Source organism: Haliaeetus leucocephalus, unplaced genomic scaffold (genome assembly GCF_000737465.1).
Source record: "Haliaeetus leucocephalus isolate CR32 unplaced genomic scaffold, Haliaeetus_leucocephalus-4.0 Scaffold262, whole genome shotgun sequence".
Classification (NCBI taxonomy): Eukaryota; Metazoa; Chordata; class Aves; order Accipitriformes; family Accipitridae; genus Haliaeetus; species Haliaeetus leucocephalus.
The window spans coordinates 11,011,775-11,029,535 of NW_010972698.1; positions in this window are offsets into that span (position 1 = coordinate 11,011,775).

The window sequence follows — 17,761 nt, forward strand, 5'->3', positions numbered from 1 at the left end:
CAGTTTTCTCCTGGCCCAGGAGGAGACTTGGACAACTGCAGTGGAGGGAGCATGGATTTGGGCAGTCTTCTTGGTCATGATGGATGTGAAGACCCTGTGGTTTTCTTCCTCCAACAGACATGAGCTTGGGCTTGTCTCTGGATAAGTCTTGTCTGGAGGATCTGCAGCATCTCCCCCAGGGTGGGTTGTGCTCGCTTCATGCCTCCAGTGATACCTGGCTCTGTTGTTTGCTCTGGTCTCCCAGTGTAGGAGGGTTTTCCTACAGCCCATGGAGTGATGGGGAACAGGCAGGAGGAGTTCCCAGGGGGGCTACCTTGCAGCTGGAATCAGACATCAGCAGTGGCAGTGGGCACTGGCAACCAAAGGCATTTGCTACGGACAAATCCTAAAGCAGTAGTCACAGAGGAGAGTTGGTAAATGGATTCACATGTCAGGAATGGAGATGAAGCCACTTCATCCCCAAAGCAGGAGTGAAGCAGAAGTCCAAATAATTTTTTTCCAGAGTAATTTCTTTTTTCTGCCCCATTGCAGTAAACTTGTGAAAGGTACCAATTTCCCAAGCAGCCAGAGAGACTGCATTCACATGGGGCTGCATTTCCCATTGCTCAGCAGCAACAAATGGAGTCAGATTTTCAGCCTGGCTCTTAGGTCCCAGAATAGAAGCCTCGTTCCCCAAAGTTTCCAGAAATCAGCATTTCCCATGATGGCCCAGCCACTAGGATGAAGATCACCACACCTGGTGAGAACCCAGATCCCTGTATGCTGGGCATTTTAGACTCTGGTTATTTGTAGGAGTTAATGCTAGTCCCCTCTAATTTAAAAAAATCTGTTATTCTCAGTCTCTGCACACCATGGGTATGTATTCTCTGGTACAGAGGTGGCTGTACTCTGGCAGAGGTGTGTTTACATGTGTGAGTATGGTGAGTCTCAGCTCTTTGTGGTGGTAGTCTCACAGTGTTTTATCAGGCAGACTAGAAGAATAACCCCCATTTTATAAATTGGGAAACCAAGGCATGCAACAGTGACAGGACTTGTAATGGGAACAGAGCACACAACAGAACAGGATGCTCGTAGCTTGTGTGACCCGTTAGACCACACAACCTTAAATATGAAAGGCTGTAATATGTAAATATGAAAGGTACCTTTTCACCAGTATTATTACAGAAGGGTTTATCTTGTATTCACAGAAGTAGTTTGATTTTTAGGGTAGTCAGAGTGGCACAAAAAGTGGGTATTCTGCTCTTTTTCCTGAAGCTTTTTTACTGGACGTGATGCTGGGTTTGCTTGGGAAGGCTCTCTTGACCATGCAGTACAGCTCAGTGACCTTCCACTTCTCCCGACCTAACCATTTCGTTACACCATTAACGTGTTCGTGTCCAACTGTCAGCTGAGCTTTTGGTGTTATTTGCAGCTGATGAAGGCTTTGAAAAGTCGTAGCCCTGGGTTTCCCACAGTGGTTTGTTTTAAGCAAGGTTTATGTGAGGTGTGCATTTCAAGAACACATGCACAAGCTTTGCTTAAGCTGGCCCAAGATTTACTTATCACTGCTTTAGTGACCACTGGCTTTCCAGGAGGATGCACAGGAAGGGGATAACGGAGGACTGGTTTCAGCTCCTGCAGGCTGAGGCTGCTGGAGCCGTCATACCAGTCTATATACAGTGGCAGGGAGCAAAACCAGCTGAATTAAAATGGACCAGCTCCTGTATGGTTCCCAGCTGACAGTAAAACTCAATTCTTGTATTCTCAGTTTAGCCTATGTGGCGAATCTCTGTCTCTCTCTCCCTTCCTAGATATCATTTAATCTAATTAATCTGATTACCTGTACAATCTATCAGAAAAAAAGAAATCTTACTAGCTAGTTAAATGTGCTGAATTAATAGATATTTATGAGTATTCATTATATTTATCACCATCTCGCTGTGCTGAAACTATGAAAGCACAGGGAAAGGGAGTGATAACCCTCTTCCCAGTTTATAACTCATGTTGGATCAAACCTTTATCTCATCTCTGCATGTACCATAAAAGTTCCAACCGCTATAAAATCCAGGTGGGGACACACACATCCAAAAAGACCATAAATGGCTTGAGAGAGGCTTTCAGACTGGTGCTCTGTGAGCGCCGGAGCCAGCTGGGACCACGAGCGCCCAACCTGTTTACACCGTGCAGGCTCTTCAGCAGAAGCATTAAAAGGAAGAGCTTTTACAAACATGTTTTGTTGTTGGTTTTGATTTTGACTTTGAAGGGGTTCCTATATCGGAGGTCACTTGTTAAGCACTAAACACTGAATTGCAGTTCAGGGTACATTAGGTGGGGCTCTGGTTGGTGTTTTTTTCTTTATTTTGTTCTTTATCACCCTTTTAAAATTGTTCTCCCAGTACCATACAGCCAAAGGCAGAAGAAAACCCCAGATCTCCCAGCCCTTCCACTCCTGTGCTTCAACCCCTGGACAATGCTTCCTCCTATAGGCTGTTGTGTTAATTTTCAGCATTAGAGATACGGTGCTGCTTGCAGCACAGCATAGCACAGGCTACCACAGCTGTAGCCTATTTATATAATGCCCTAAAGGTCAACAAAAAGGATAAACTTACCGCAACTTTGACAACACAGCCCATCATAGCACAGTTGCACTAGGGTTTGTGGTTATGAGGAAATAAATAATGATGGACAGAGCTTGGCTAGGTACTCCCTAAAGTGGCCTCGGAAGCGGTTGAGCCCTGTCCTGCGCTCTCCAGGCTTTAGAGCCAGGCTAGAGGGGAACTGGGTTGCCTGGGATCAGCTTCTCATTTTGCAGTGTTTTGCCTTTAGGCAGCTCGTGGGTTTTGGGAGCTGGGGGTGGGCAGGGGATGGGTCTGGGTGTGATGGGGACATTTCATTCACCGTCTGCTTTGGGAGTGTTTATCATCTCTGGAGTGACTGTCTACTGAAACATCCCAAGGAGTGAGCTGGGGATTATTGCCTTTTTTAATCTAGTGGCAGCTCTGTTTAAGTGACTGGTGTCTTTCTAATTGAGATGGGTGTCCAAGACAGCAGGATTCACCTTCAGGACACTCCTGCGTCCACACTGACGGCAGATGTTTCATCGACCAGCCCATGCATGCAGACTCTGCCGTAAGAGTGAGACCTGCTGTCCCCTGTGAATCCTCCAGATGAGCAGTTCACCACTGACAAAGCTCCAAAGGGAGCCAGGATGGGGCCAAACCATCAGCTTCCCTCCTTTGTGGAGCTGAACCATGGAGGAGCTGTGGTTGCTCTCCTGCCCTCCCACCCTGAGCACAAGCAGAGAGCAAAGGGGGATGAGAGGGTCACAGCTCTGTCCCACAGGTGGTTTCCACCCTGAAACCTCAAATCATGCTTCAATGGATGAATCTAGGTGCCTTGTTTTCCATAGCCCAGATCCTTTCTGTAAGCCTGCGTATAGGAGTTGATAAAGAACATAGACCCTCACCTCACCCAAGACTGACCTCTGTTTTAATTCACCCTTTTCCCATCCAAACCTTAGCTTACTCCCCTTAGCAAAATGCCACTTAAGAGCTGTTTTACAAGTGGATTTAACTAGAACTGAAAAAAATCCCAAAGTGATCCACTGAAAATATGAAAGCATTTGTTCCCTGGCATCTCCTGACTGCTTGCCATTGTGTTTCCATAGAGAGCACAGTGACAGCAATGGTCATGTTACCACTCGAATAGGTGATTCAGACTTTGCCCTCACATTACCTGCTTGAAATGCTCAGCTGTCAGCCCTGCCTTGTTTTTAGCTTAAATTATTGCCAGAAATTATGCCATGGCAATGCTAGGCAACCTGCACACTAGCAGTGCTGGAAAAATCCACTACAAATAATGATGATGTTTAACATGCTCCATCAATAAAATGCCAAAGAGTGTTCCAAACACAGGTCAGTGACCTCTTTTGCCCTTGCAAACAAGAAAGTGAGGGTCACCATTTACAGACCAAGCAACTTCTCAAAGATCCCACAGGCAGTCTGCAGGACAGGTGAGGGACGACTCAGGAGATGGACACCAAAGCCACCAGCACCTCTCCCTTCATTTCATCACCTCAACATGCCCACTCCACAGCTCTGGCCAGAAATAATATTTTATCTTTTTCTTATTACTTCCCTCTTTCTGAGCATCAAAAGTGTCATTCAGGCAGAAGCAAGTTGACACTTGCAATATTTAAGGGAGTTTGACGAGAAACACGCTTGACCGCATCCCCCTCCAGAGGAATGCATCAGGCAGCAGGCCAAAAGCACAACAGCTGTTAAGGCCACAAAACCATGGCTAAGGAAGTATGAAAAGTGCTGCATGGACATAAAATTGGAGGCAGGAATTTAAAGAAACTCACTGTAATTACCCTGCAACACATCTGGCTGTAACATATGGCTTTACCCTCCATCATCATTTTCCTAGTGGTCTAACTCTTGACATACCCTTGCTTTGTCCCTGTTCTGTGAACTCTTGTCTCCTCTCGCCCGTCTCAAAGCGGTGCTCACCTCCCTCACAAATATTCATCTCTGCTACAGAGTGACTACAACCTAAATGGACAGCCAGGATCACTGTCCTCATACTACACATGGGAACCCAGGTCACACAGAGGTGAGCGATTTCCCCACAGTCACACAAGGAGTGGCAATGACAGGAGGGAAACGTCCTGCAAAGGACGTACCTGAGGATTTGGAAACGTTGCAGTTCTGCCCTGAGCAGAAGCCAAGATGTTTTGGAGTTTTTCCATGCACAAAATATGAGACCTCCCCAGCCTGCATGGTTCCATCTGTGATGTGAACCAGGCCTGGGTCTTCTACAGGTATGTGAGTCCTTGTCACATCCAAACTGCCAAGGGACCAGCTGAGTAAGTGTGGTAGGTGCTGCTTTTGAGCAGTTCTTCCACTTTGAGCCCGAGACACCTTCACCAGGGAGATGTCCCTCAAAACTGCTGCTCCAACAAAAAAGTTTTGGTGTCTGTGACCCAGTATTTCCATTTTCTTGGAAAACTCCCAGCCACCTCAGAAAATGGCCTGGGGCCACCACCTGAGCCACAGGTTTCTCCTCCTCCCCTCACCCTTTACCCCTCATTACCTCTTCTCTCATAAAGCTCACCCCTTGCCGCCAGTAAAGGCTTGGTGTCGCATCCAACCACAGCAATGCCGATGGCAGCAACTAGATTTAGAAAGCAAGGATGGAGGGGCCATCCCGCTGCAGAGCGACACAGTTTATTGTCCTTTGGCATTGCACGGACCTACTGTCAGCAAATGGCAAACCAGCTTCTGTCAAAGCTTAACACCGGCTTAATGAGCAGAAGAAAAACTCTATGGATGAAATGTTGAATATTTCATGTAAATGGTAAGCAATGAAACTCATTTTCCCATTAAGTACTTTTAAGGTAGATGTTACCTTTTAGTGCAGCCGCTGTGCTGTGCAAGGGGAGTGATTGCTTAACGGGGAAGCACCCTGGGTCACGGCTGGAGTATTTGCATCAGCCCCTGCACATCCATGCTCTCACCTTGCCATGCAAAGAAGAGAAAGAGCCACCTCTAAAATGCAGCAGGAATATGAAGGGGCTTTTGCAAAAAGCAGCCGGCAGTGAAGGACATGTGTTAGGACGTGTACATCCTGCAGGTCCAGAGCAGTCCCTGCAATCCCATGACTTGCCCCTGTGCTGTTGTTGTCATTAACAGCATCAGGCTGGAGCAGGCAGCCCTCAGCGTGGCGTAGCTCCTGGGTCCATGGGCAGCTGAGTGCAGGATCTGCCTCAAATACTCTACAAGCATCTGATTCAAAACTGCCAGTGGTCAACAGACTCGATGTTTATTCCGGCGATAACTACCGGGAAGGGGACAGCAAACCGCTGTCTCCAAAAGCCCTGGAGAAGCCTGGGTGTGTGGTCCCCACCACATCTGGCACTTCAGAGCAAGGGCAAGGATAAAAGCGCTGTCTCTAGAGGAAACCTGGCAGGTGGCAGCTCCAAGGGCAGAACAAGTTAAATACTGAGAGTGTGTCTTCAAACTGAGGGACCCTTGCTAGAGGGTAGGGTGGAGGCCAAAAATACATTTAGTCTCAGAGAGCGACACGGGGAGTTTGTGGAAGAAGGATCCATTGCAGCTGGGACACAAGAGGCTGTTGCCTGCTTAGGAAATCCTTAAACTGGAGCCCACCAGGGATTTTCTTTGGGTGGACAGGGAAATCACTACATACTTGCCCTGTTGTTGTTTTGTCTTTTTTTGGGCAAGTAGCCCTGACCAGTGCTGGAGACAGGCTACTGGGCTGGATGTTTTGAGACTCCTTCAGAGCTGAGGTCTCTGCCTTTTGAGGGAAAGAGGGTCCCCTGGGCTGGGATGGTGGGACCGACATCCCTGAGCCGTTCTGCCTTCAGTTTATACTCCTGTGGTGTGATGTATCTGCTGCCGTTTGGGCAGTAGCTTGATATGTGTGTCCTCACTGCTCTCCCAATCTGTTTCAGGGCTGAATATAATACTCTGGGTTGGTACAGGTTCCTAGCACCCAGGCAGCCTGTGTCTTAGCTGCAAGGGGCATCGGCTTCCAGAAGAGGTGGGGTGAGGAGCTGTCGAGGAGCAGTTACACCTCCACATTGCTTGCACTGGCTCTCATTTGTGTTTGGCTCCATTCGTGTTACGTTAATGACAGGTTAAGAACTGTCTGGTTTCTCCTGCAGAAGACAGCTGCTGCTATGTGGGTAAGATGACGTGTGCTCGCAGAACACTGATGAAAGTATCCCCAAGGCAGAAGCTGGAAGAACAGAAAGTTTGACTTCAAGTCAGCTTGTTTGTAACAGCATTTTGAAAGGGCATTCCTGTCAAAGGACTAGTATATATGTTTCGCTCTCTGTTGCTGCAGGTTTTGCAGTTGGGAAATTAGTGCCAATGTGCAGTTTATCTTCCAAAGAGATGTTGCACAATTAGGATGTTGGCATCCCACTCTGCGTGCAACCCTGCGCTCTGGCCAGCTGTGCACCCAGCCACTCATTCAGGGCATCATCTGCCATCGATGATCTTAAAGGTCTTTTCCAACCTAAATGATTCTATGATTCTATGATTCTATGAAGGGTGCCCAGTGCTGCCTCAGGGAAGAGAAGTGCTGCAGGCTGGGAGGAAGATAGACACAAGGCAGACTCCCCCCAGTTCCCCTGAGGACATCCATGTAGGTCTTGCAGGTCATGGGAGACATTGGGGACCTATGAGTCTGTCTTCTAAGATGGTGCAGAGATGGGTAAATGCCTCCCTGTTTGGGTAGTATGCTACTTGGTACTGCTATAGGTCACTGAGGTGGGGAAGAAACCTCCCAACGTCAGTTGTGTGACAGGTTCTCATTTTGCTGAATGCAAAGGGAGTTGAACACATGGCTGCCCTGTAATCTCCATTCCTCGCTTGGACTCACTCGATATATTGTTTGGGTTTACTCAAGGGAAAAAAAAAAAGAAAAAGTGGGTCCATAAATTAAAGACAGGCGTATTTGTCCTGCTGCCAGTGACAATCTATAGCAGTGATACAGTGCTTGCTGTGCTGGAGATAAATCAGGAGACAAGGGAAGATGGCGAGGGCTTGCAAGGGAAATAAGGCAGCATACCCATGCATGTTTCCTTTCTGGCTACAAAGCAAGAAACCTGGAGGGATCAAAAATCATCCTACAGGAATTTGCCATTAAAGGACACGGGCAAAGTACATCCCTGCTCCTCCCAATAATAAACCAGTGCCTTTCTTGGCCTGATTTACTTTCTCCATCGGCAGCAAATGCTGGGTGCTGTACTACCAACATGGTACTCTATTTTCCTGCGCTAGACCAGTATGTACACTGATGTGATCTTCCGGCGAAGAGGCTGCCCATGCCTGGATCACAGCCACCAATTCCAGCCCTCCCAAGTTATCTTTAGCTACACTCGGATCGGTTTTCGTAAACTGTGGAGCCATTTGTCTAACTCAAATCCTGAGGCAGCGAGTTCCCCAGCGCCATTATATGTGGCCTAAAAAGATGTTGCTTTGTGTCTTTTAATGCTTTGCCTCTTCGTTTGCAGAGTGGCCTTTTGTTCCCAAGCTGCAATGCTGAGTGTCGCTGCCACATCGACCGACAAATAACTTCTGGAGATTTTATGGGATATAGAATAGAACAAATGGCCTCTCCTAAAATATTTTCTTTCTTTCATAAATCTTGATTATGCCGCTATATCCTTTCCAGACATATGAAACTGCTCTGAACCCAGATAAAAATGCTGGTTTGGTGTTTTGTTTTTTTTTTCTTTAACCCCACATCTAATTCCTCTGTGGGAAAGATGACAGGGTAACGCTGCACCAGGCACATGGCATGTTTGCAGGGCCAGCCCTGGGCAGAGCAGCTGGCTGTGCAAAGACCTGCTTTTCTGGGTCTGAACACCCATATCCCGCTCAGACACTGCTACCTGCAGCCATCAATCTCAGGGAGCAGAGATAGAATAAGAGGGAGACACATCCACGCCTCATTCCTCATCTCTTCCGATGCTGGACTGAGAGGGAAGCTAGTTCATGACCTGATTTTCTATTTCTAGCAAGCTGCAGGCTATTACTCCATGGTGTGTTGCAGTCTGCGAGGAAGGCACCATGAGTGTGGGCCTCTTTACAATCCTGCTCCTAATCCAGTGTCTGGAGAGATCAGCAGAAAGGTGTGGAAAAGTTACAGAGTTCCTAAATCTGAGAACATCAGAGGAAGTTAATGGGAGCCTTTGCACTGACCCCAGTTTGGGCTTGTGGAGTAATGTTCTATCTCAGAGCTTTCCGCAGTGTAGTTTCACCCAAAAGAGCCTGGGAGAGGTCATTTCTCAGTCTTTCGATTGTTTTACCAGCTCCACCCCAGAAAATGGAGAGGCAACATTCCTAGATCCCAAACACAGCTTATTGCCAGCTGTGCACAACTGTGAATGGGGAGGGAAGAGGGAAGAAATCCGCTTTCTCGTTGATCTAGCTCCAGCATGGTGCCTAGATTTATCTTCATGTTCAGGAAAGCAAATAGAGAGCTAAAGAGAAAGAGCCACCTTGATTTACAGTGAGATTAAGAGCATGTTAGCAGAGCAAGAAAGAGTCTTCATAAAAAATGAAAGAAGAGCAGGCGGGTGGAAAGAGCAGTGAAGATGAAACTCAATGAGTTATCTAGGGCATGTTAGAAAACCACCAGCCCAGCAAAAATGTGAGAAGAGAGCACAGAAGGTGAAAACAGTGGGGAAAAACAAGGCATTATGTTTTATTAATCATACTATTTTATGTTTAAATAGCATCATCTTACTAAGAAGATGGATAGACACGGGCATGCCTGCCTGTACGATTTAGTCACCAAAGTCACTGCAGTCTGGCAGGTCGGGGTGAAGGCCAGCAGGCAGGTGACGAACAGCCCATCGCAGGCTGTGGAGATGACCACGTGCTAGGTCTTGTCCATATACCTAAAAACTGCACGCACACACACACGCACGCACCATCCCCAGCAGCTCACAGCTTCATGGCCCAAGGAAGCAATGAAAAATCTTGTCCAAATTCACTTGGGAGGTCTGGGGCATGTTAAGATTCAAAGTTCACCCTTCTGCGTAGCAGGGCAGGTCCCTCCTGGCTAAGTGATGGGAGCCGGGGATGCTGAAGCCTCGTACTCTTGCTGGGGACCCTGTAGCTTATTTGTTCCTCCCATCTTCTCCCTCTCACTTCCAAATTTACAGAGAAGCAAGACAGCTACCGAGTTTACAAAGCAGAGCACTGCAAAGCTAAGAAAGTCCAGCTCTGCAGCTGCCTCTGCAATTTTAATTCCTCCTACCCCATGTAGGCATTTTGACAGAGGCTTTGAGAATATCTTTGTTCCGTGCTTTACCATTGACATCTGGTACCGTGCAGAGCCTCAGCCAGACATGGCCTGGGGCACATTCGCAATGCCCTCAAGCACTGATCGGAGCAAGGAGCAGCGTTACCCTGCTGATCATCTGCAACTGCAAAAGACTTATCGAAGAAATTAAGGATGTGAATCTCTTGAAATGCTTATGGTTTGGTCCTGGGCAGAGAAAAGGAAAAAAGGGGAAGTCATCAAGTAAATTGTTTGTTCAGCTCTCATCTTTCCTCTATACCATAAGTCAGCTCTCATCCTTCATTGCAACATTAAAGATCATGTTGCAGCACACCGTGCTTCCAACTGTTTTCCCTGGGAAGGAGGAATATGGGCCAAACCAGCTGGGATTTGCCCCTGAGGTGGGTGAAATTCTTGATATTCCTACTGGGTTCCCAAACTGCTGAGCAACACTGGTGCAACACTGGCAAAGTGCATGAGAGAGAGAAGTCCTGTTGCTGAAGAACTTCAGAAAACCGAAGCAGAAGAGCTGATGGGGACATGAGACTAGGTGAGAAGCTATGTAAGGACTCTGGAAGGTCCCCTCAGGAGTTCAAGTCAAGTGCTGGCAACATCTCAAGGCAACAGGCCATATCCCTCAGCAAAAAGGTGAGCTTCAGCAGAGCTGTTACTTGGGTAACTCACCCTGTTAGTGATTGACCACCAGGTATATGCTGCAAGGCTTATTCCAGTTTTACACCATTGGTACCAACCTAAAAATGGGATCACTCTGTGGCGGACTGGACACAACTGGTTTGCAAAGCTGTCGCAGTAACTTTGGACAAATGACGATGTCTCCATGACTGGTGCCCATAATATGAAGAGAACTGAGAAGGAGGAGATACTCAGTTTTGGACCAGATCACTGCACCATATTTCCTCATCTCTCATTGAGTTTAAGAAGTGGCAACACAAGCAGATCAGAAGATGTGAGACACAGGTAGGAGGGAGATGACCTTGGCCTCGTGCCCGTCTTGTTTGTTTTCAGGAAGCGGTTGCTGCTCTTGATGAAAGCCACATCCGAGCACCTGGCAGCGTGGGGCCACCTTTCTTAGCATCAAAGGTGCTTTCGGAGGGTTGCTCAGCCCACTGCTGTCTGACTCGATAAGAAGAAGGTGTGAGGCAGATACTCTGCTGCAACTGGGATCATTTTGGTCCCAGGGAGGGACTTTCCATGCACCGGCTGATGGGACAAGACAAAGAGAAATGCTTGACAAGAGGAAGCCAGGAGACTTTAACCAGAAGTAAACCATGCCAATCCAGTCCATCCTAATCTCCTTGAAGAGGTCAGAGAATGAACTGAAAAGGAAAATGCATACTGAAGTCTAGTCACTTGACTTTTGCAAAGCTTTTGACAACGTTAGGTAACCCCTGGGTTCCATCTGCTTTGCAGCACGTCATCATTGCAAAGCTGCTGGGCAGCGTGAAAGGGGAGAGCAGCTGAGGTTTTCACCTGACAAGGAAAATGGGGTGACCTCAGGTGGGGTCAGTGTAGCCCCCACTGACACTCACTCCCCTCCTGCCCAATGTCTCTGTTTAAGAAGGCAGAAAAAGTATCAGCTATAAGTTGATGTAGGAAAGCTGGGGGCAAGGTCAGGGGGAGACCTGGGGAAGGAGAGGGAGGTTAAAGGTTTCCCCTTTGGTGTGTGCAGAGCTCACTGTGGGATTTCTATGGCTCACATAATTTGCAACAGCCTTTAGGATGCCCCGAGGCATGGCATTTTTTTCCCTTCCCTCCCTCCTTGGCTTGCACACAGCCTGGCATCAGAGGAATGAGAAACTGCAACCTGGATTACCTGTTCTCAGCTGCACGGAAAGTCGTGTTTACAGAGGGAAGGATCCAGCCTTCAACCGCTGGCAGGATCAGGCAGACCCTGAGGCTGGGCCAAGGCAGGAGCAGGACAACCATGTTGAGCACAGAGGAGGAGCTCGACTGCTGGAATGGTTTTCTGGGAAAAGGAGAGGGCAGAAAGCAGTGTCCAGCGTGCACCAGCATTGCTGCTCGCCCTTCAACACAAGTCACAACTGCCTCCAGACACCAAGCATGGGCAGTCACGATAAGAACGAGGACAAGGCAACTCCTTCTTTCCTGCATTTGCCTCGCCCTGATCTGTCACAGTTATCTCAGTCTTGACTTACTGAGAAAATTCCCAGTTTGCCCGTACTAAGCCACTTCCCATTCTTCTGTGGTGTAACTGGGGTCCAGCTGCCCCTCCTGGTACGGGTCAGCAGATGGGTGCCAACCGGGTATATCCCACGCTGCTGCTGATGCAAGGCAAAGGGGAATTTTTCTTCATGTGCAGCAAAGAGGATGAAGAAAATCCACAGACGGAGCAAGGAGAAGGATTGGGACCCTCTGTTCTTTTTTGGAGCAGCACTGTCCATGCATATCTGGCCATCTAATGGTCCAGAGCACATCCTTCCTGAGAAGTCCTGGTTGCAACCTCTTTTTTAGCGGCAATGGCAGGAGCTGCCCATGAAACATTGAAATGGTTGGGTATTCTGGGAACGCAGGCTGTTTAAGCACCAAAAATAAGATTCAACATCAAATGGTGACTACAAGTCCCCGCAGTAGAAAATTAAATAGCTTAAATTCTCTGCTGTGCCCTGCGGCAAAAACAGCTTTCTGTTCCCTGTTTTGGGAAGGAAGAGAAAAGCAAACTACTGCAGATTGCTAATCTCAGTCAAGGAATGGCAATCAGATACTCCAAATTGTGTATGGTTTTGATTCCTTCAGCCTGAATGTTAAAATAATCAAGTTATTACTGCATTTGGAATTGGGTGGAAAAATTAATGCAAGACACACTGTATTTCCACACTTGTATTTCCCTTTTCTTTATTAGCTCATTTGTAAATGCAATTTCCTAATTTCTCTTTGCATGAAAACTGTTAAAAACACCTCTGCATTTTTAAAAGTAATTCATTAGGATTATGAGTTTGCAGCAATTGAGATTAATTGGTCGTTTGCATCACTCTTACAGCTGCTTCATCCTGTTTGCAGATGTGGGCAGGGAAACGTATGCCGGCAAGGGCTGGCTTTTTCAAGGTTTGTTTGTTTGTTTTTCTTCCCAAGCCTTCAGAAGCCTAGATGTACCCTCTGCTTCAGACAAAAGCTTTGATTCCTCAGTGTCTACAGCAGCCATGAGACTCAAGGGAAATAATCCAGGGGAATGATCTGTCTGGGCGCTGGTGCCTGAGACTGCAGCGCTACAGAGCAGCTTTCTGCGAGCTCCCGGCACTGCCTGAGCAAAGCCAGAAATCCTATAGTAACTCCTTCTTTTCTGTTTTAGTCCTGAATTTTTCTTTTAGTCAGGCAGGATGGTCTTAAAAAACCTTCCCTGCTCCCAGCGGAATCGGGGCTCATGTGCCAGGCTGGCATCTGGATGAATTATTCTCCTTAACCGTGTCCGTGCAAGGGACGCATTCCCCCCCCTTGCACTCCTGTAATGCCCGTGAATGATAATGAAGGTGTGCGCAGCTGGCTGGAAGAGAAGAAAATCCGCTCCGTGAGCCAGAAGAGGTTAAGAAGATCGAGTTTATGGAAATAATATGGAGTCATGAATGGAAGCCCTGGCATAGCATCTTTACTGTCTCGCAGTAAATGATACTGTGTTAATGCAGTCCTGCTGTGCGCTGCGATCATATTTTTCTCTCTTCCATAATGCTTGCCCCATGTAATTTACCCTCCAGAGTGCAAATAATGTCCTTGAAGCTCACAAATTAAATAAGTTGTTTTTCCAAGGCGCCAACACAGCAGACAAGTTGATACAGCTTTACTCGGTGATGTTTGGCATCCAGACATGACACCAGGGCATTAACTTGGAGCCTACGCAACCTCACTGACCTAACCAGTGCTCGGTCACAGCCCCACTGTAACATGCTGGAGAAGGAGAAATGACCATAGTTTACTGTGGGCTGTGACTCGCAGTGTCCCCTGTAACCATCAACACCTGGTAAATTAACAGTTCAATTAAACCATTGCCACTTCCCAGTGCCTGTTGCCTTTTAAGCCCTTGTTCTGCCAGTTTAGATTCATGCTGAGGCAGCGAGGTACGGCATGGGTATATGTCAATGACATCAAAACACGTAAGCTGGTGCGGAGGTTTGGGATAGGGCTTCTCAGTGAATTATTGCATTGCTTAATGGGAACAGGGCACATTTAGGGCTGCAAAACCTGATTCTGAAGCTAAAAATGAAGGCAATATGCAGGCTGCACCAGAGATGGGTCTGTCTGCCTTCTTCCTAGCTAAGGTCACCCTGCGCAGTTCAGCTCCAGGCACATGGTTCCCAGGCAGTTCCTGGCACTGGCTGAAAGCCAGATTACCTTTGTTACCCGTCAAAGGTGTCAATGGTTCAAGCCCCAGATATATTTAAGACTGAGATTTCTGCACTAGCACAGTACCTGAAGCCAAGGCTGAAGCCCACGTGAGCTGGGACCAGAGCATTCCCTCCTCGGGTTATGGCCATGAAACTTCCAGAGATTAGGCAAACATAGAGCTCTCATTTCCCCTAAAACATTGCCACCAAAAGAGTATATCAGGCTTTCTCCCCAGCTGAGGACCACAAAGGATGGAAGGAAGAACCAACTCTTCCACCTGGACCATGAGGGTGATTCTTAAGATATCATTCACAGCTACTGCCCTGCTGCCCCACTGCTAGACCTTGAGACTGCTTCTCCGTGCCACTCTCCAAATCCTCGGTCCTAGCTCCTGACTCTGGCTCCTCTCTGGGTTATTGCTTCTGGCTCCAGCACAGACCTCAGTTATTTGTGGAATAGCACTTGCACCAACACCTGTCCCCAAATGACTATGGTCCTTTGGATTCGACAGGACCTGGCTTTTGGTTAATACTAAAGTGTATCCCAAGGTGTTACAAGGCAACAGCATGAGGCTTCCTTTATGTTTAAAGCTAAATTATGCATCCTGATTATGCATCTTGCTTAACGAGGGCATGTACTGTGCCGTTAGCATCCTGTCTGACTCCTAAATCTCTTGTGGGTTTCTGAGACCCTTTGTTAAAGGAGGAGGACTCGGGAGACGGCATCTGACTTGAGGTCAAACCCCAGTTGTTCTCTGTTCAGCACTTGGGCTCTCTTCAATGAACAAAGAGGAAATGGAGGGCAATTTTACCTTGCTTTGCTTTAAGTCGAAACCCCACTTCATCCCCAGCCGCTCCGACGCTCCGCTTCCCCTCGGCCGCACCTGGTCCCTGCAGCACTCGCATGGGGGATTTCCTGCCCCGACCTCAAGCCGGCGGCTTCGCTCAGGTCCTTCAGGCTTCCTGTTTTTCTCTTAAAGCTTTCGTTTTACCAGCAAACTGTTTCCTGTCCTAAGGCTTCTTGCGACTGAAATCCCACAATTCATCCTCAGCAAGACGTGGCTGGTAAAGTCTTGGAACGCTCTTCCTTTCACTAACGCTCTCTTCCTTGCTGTCAGCTCTCTGGAGGGGTGATGTGCACCTCTGTGAAAATTTCAGGAAGGTTTCACTGACATCTTTAAGTCTTACAGGTTGTCTCTAGAAAATGGGGGGGTTAACTGGCTCCGCTACAGACAGCTTTTCAATTACATTCATGGAAAGTATTGTGCTTTCTGCATTAACTTATCAGGGAGCAGCGAGCCCTCTATTACTTTGGCTTTCAATCATTTTCCTGTAGCTGTTGCTCAAGTGCTATTATAAACGAATTAGTGAGTTCGAAAGCAATAGCGGTGTAGATGGTCAGGCCTCCGGGCTGCCATCCTGCCTGCCTCCGGAGGTGAATGCCATTAGAGAGGCTGAAAAGCTGACAGGGATGGAGAAACCAAGATAACCCGGTGACGGACTGCATTCAAACAGATGCTATGGTGACAGAATCATTTTAGCAGCAAATTTCTTTTTTTTTTTTTTTTGGTCACAGCCATGGTAGAAAAAGCTTAAATAATTGTGGAAGTGACTTCAAGCTTGTTAACTATGTGGCTGAGCTGAAAGCCCCATCACTATGAGGAGGGAGCTCTTGTAGATTTCATTTCAGCTCATTGCAGAGCAACCAGTAAATTTCAGTAACAATGAACTTCTCTTAGAAAACATTCAAAGTGTGTGTTGTAAATATTATTATTTTCCTACAGTCTATGTTTTTATTTATCCCTAATTCTTCCTAAAATATTTGCATTAAATGCAACTTTTTAGTTGTAGCCACTTTGCTTATTTCCTCACCACCTAGATCAAAGGCTGTAATATAACGGCTGGTTGTTTCTGAGGGTTTATACATGACACACAGGACATGAACTGTCATCTCCTCCCTGATAGTGCTGGGTTTGACTTACAGTGGAAATATGTGAGTCTTAGGTCTGACTAGGAAGTTGTGTGAGAATTTTACATTAAGAATATTGTCGATGGAAAAAAAAGCAGTTTGTGAACAAGCAACGCTTTTCTTGTGAAAAACACTGCTTCTGCTAAGCCTATTTAAACAAACCCTTTCCTTCTTGCATTCGGTTGACCCGAATCAGTGTGTTTCAATACTTCAAACTGAATCAAGCCGTCTTGTTCCAGCCTAGCACTAAGCTGAGCTTGCCTGAGCTTTCACGAGGTTGCAGTCGACCATCTCCCTTGCTCTCTGCGGGCTGGACTCAGAGACAGGGCTCTCCTGCGACACGGGTGTCCGAGACATCGTGGTGCTTTGAGCATTGCTTTTCAGGAGGCAGCCAGGAGAGATTCTCTTGACTAGGTTGCTTTCTTACTGCACTTTCCTCATCTGTAAAGTGGTGGCCATGTTGCTTTTGCAAAATGTCGTGAGACGCTGCAATGGTTTAAAGCTGAACACTGCTGTTTCCTTAGATGACTTCTAGTCATGCACCTTACAGCCGTTCTCGGGCCGTGAAGCACGTTCAGCTATGTAAGCAAAATGAGGAGGAGAAGAAGTAGTTGGGGTTTGTTTCCTCTTAGACTATGAAACAAAAAAAAATCTGCATTTGTTCAGCTGGCTGGAGAGCTTATGTGAGTGCATGCACATCTCCATGAAGTGCTTGCTCGCAGCACATAGCCAGGGAATACAAACGTGGCAGTCTGCAGGAGGGGCTCAACCCCAGTAACTGAGACCGTGCCTGGGCTTCCCATTCCCTCTGTGTATCCCCCTTCTCCCTTCAGGTTAATTAGCTGATTAGCTTGGAGCCAGGGAAGCTCGAAAGAGCAGGAGAGCAGGGGTCTCCTTGGGAGTTTAGGACCTGCTGGCTCTTAATATTGATTTGCTAACGAGTCAGCAAGCGTGTGAAACCTGCGAGTGCTTTCACGCTCTGCGTAGGACACTTTCTCTCTGCTGCTCGTGAGTCCAAGCCCCAGGGACCGAGGCGGGGGGCTTAGGAAGGCAAGCTGGCCGTTCTGGGGAAGCATCTGCCCTGGTTTGCGTGGCTGCAGGAGACCAGAGCGGGACCCATGGGAGGCGAGATTTGGGGAGCACAAGGGCACAGCAAGGTGGGTGCAGGCTGTGGTGGCAGGATGTGGCCAGGGAGGTCGCGGAGGCTGTGCAACTCCAGCCGCACACCGTCGTGGCATGGAGAGACAGCTCAACATCTCCTGCAAGGCAGATAGCTTAGCAAGCCGCCTGCCTTCCCCCCCATGCCCACACTGCAACCCTGTGAGCTTCCCTCTGCCCCCCCCCAGCCAGGGCTCTGCTCCCACTCCTGCAAGGCTCCAGCATCACTCTGAGAGTTGTGTCTCTGCATGCTTGGGCTGCTCAGCATGGCACAAGGTTGACGAGGCAGCTGGACCGGCAAGTTGGTCTGTCCTCAGAGGGTTGCTGTGCATTTCTGCTAAGCTAAAGCCCCAGAGATCTCCGAGGGGCAGGATGGCCCACAGCTGAGCTGCCAAAGCAGAATTGGGCTTCTTTTTTGCAGCACTGTTTGCACAGTTAAGTCCGTCCATCCCATGCTGATTGCAAGGCACCCCGGCTC